This window comes from Hipposideros armiger, unplaced genomic scaffold (genome assembly GCF_001890085.2).
Source record: "Hipposideros armiger isolate ML-2016 unplaced genomic scaffold, ASM189008v1 scaffold_893, whole genome shotgun sequence".
Classification (NCBI taxonomy): domain Eukaryota; kingdom Metazoa; phylum Chordata; class Mammalia; order Chiroptera; family Hipposideridae; genus Hipposideros; species Hipposideros armiger.
The window spans coordinates 322,753-324,943 of NW_017732243.1; the positions used below are offsets into that span (position 1 = coordinate 322,753).

General features: G+C 41.9%; 1 pseudogene; it reads left to right on the top strand.

Annotated features, from left to right (window-relative positions):
• Positions 1–723: 723 nt before the first annotated feature.
• LOC109375027 (heparan sulfate glucosamine 3-O-sulfotransferase 3B1 pseudogene) overlaps positions 724–2,191 on the top strand; it is an 8,062-nt pseudogene continuing 6,594 nt past the window's right edge.

The window sequence follows — 2,191 nt, forward strand, 5'->3', positions numbered from 1 at the left end:
GTACAGGGTGTGAGAAAAGCCTAAAGAGCAAGTATTAACAATATGATCACCAGACAGGTAAAGACGATCCAAAAAGTTGTTATTTGAAGTTCAACATCAATTATGTAGGCATACGGGCCTTCTCAACGTCTTGGGATCGCTGTCTGTCCCTGATGTTGGCAGCTTCTCATCCTAAGGGGTCTTTGATATCCACCGATGGGTCCCTTCCGACAAGGTTGGAGAGTCTCTCACGGATGTCTTGTCCAATGGACAAAATTTCCTGGTTGCGAGTTGTGGTCTTTGAAGTCTTGTCTCCCTTATTAATTTCTTAAGATAATTGATAAATCCTTGATAATAATGCACAATGTCTCCTTTTAATAAGATTGGTTTATATGTGTCCCCTTATATAGAGTGAGCAATGACTAATAAGAAGAAAGCCTGTGTTTGCGAAAAGGAGTACATACATTATGTATGTGTGTGTGTGTGTGTGTGTGTGTATCAGGTTGAGAAGCACTCGAAGGAGAGCCTTTGACTGAGGGAGATTAAAAGCTTCTGAAAATTGACCTAGTTGACTTTTCATGTCGCCGATCCAGAATACTGGGATGATAAGCACAATGAAAATGCTGTAAAATAAGCCAAATATTACAAATAGATTACATGATTGGCCCAGTGACATGAATTTCTCAGTTACTATGTGACTCACAGGGAATTCTCCAATTGGGGATGATGATGATGATGATGATGATGATGATGATGATGATGATGATACAGGAGGATGAGGAGGACAAGGACGAGGACAAGGACAAGGAGGAGAAGGAGAACTTGCCTACCATTCAGGCTGTTGCTGTCCTGCAAGGGAATGTCTCCACCCAGTGAGACAACATACGAATCACGACTATCTATATTTGTATCCTCGAGATGGTGGCATTTGTATAAAATCCAATTGCCATACCTCCAATGGACCTAAAGGAAATAATACATGTCCTTGGGACCCATGGAGCCATTTTCCACGGTTATGTTTTGCACAGATAGAACATCCGTGTCACACCTTATAAGCTACAGTCAGAGGTTTTTGATACTATTCTTTACTCCATAAAACCACCTTTCCAAGGCCCCAATGCATTAGCTTCACAAGTTACAGGCTAAGCTATATATGTTTGGGTCAATGTTTCCCACTTTTGTTATCATATTTTCTTTCCGTCTTCTTCTTTCTTTTCTTCTGTCCATTGCGACTGTCTAAGAGACTTTCGTTGATTTAATAGGGAGAAGAGACATTCTCAAGTTTTAATAATTTGGCTGTTGATAGCTGCCGGTCTAGCTTCAGCATCAGCTAAATTACTGCCTTTGGTTTCCATGGTGGCAGCCTTAAGAATGTCCTGGAATTTTGATCATCGCCATTTATCTCGGTCGCTGTGGGATATCTAATTTAAGTTCTGCAACCTGTTTTCCATTCTTATGGGCTGCCCTGAGGAAGTTCAGAAACCTTGCTGCTTCCACAACATTCCAAAGTTGTGCACTACGCCAAAGGTTTATCAAATGTCAGTGTAAATATCAGCCATTTGACCTTCGGCTCATGGACAAGCTCCTGTCAGATCTGTTAATTTAGCTTGTTGGGCAGATCTTATTCAGGTAAATGAGAGACTTCAATGTATGTTGACCATGGAAGTGACTGTATGCATATCCAGCTTGGTCATATCCCTGTTGATCTTTCTGATAGGAGTCAGCATCATCAATAAGGGTTTCCTGTGAATCATTCTTAGGAACACGAAGGTGGTCGGTAAGCAAAACACATTTGCGGATGTCATGATCCCATAAAGAGGGTAATCAAGTTGCTGGGTCAGACTGTGACATCGACTTCAAGTAATATTAGGCGCAGAAAGCAAAAGTGCTATTCTGAGAAGCCGGTCGACTGACGGAAGTGCTCAGCATGAGAAGAGTTTAGTCAGGATTGGACGGAACGGGTCACATAAAGAAAGGAGCATCTGTAACTGTCTCTTGTGTTTGCATCACATGACAGTAGCAGAGATGGCCGTGTGCAGGGAGAGAGCCCTTTAACTACTGAGTTTCATCATCTAGAGCAGTGGTTCTCAACCTGTGGGTCGTGACCCCTTTGGGGGTTGAATGACCCTTTCACAGGGGTCGCCTAAGACCATCAGAAAACAAAAAGATATTTACATTACGATTCATAACAGTAGCAAAATTACAGTTATAG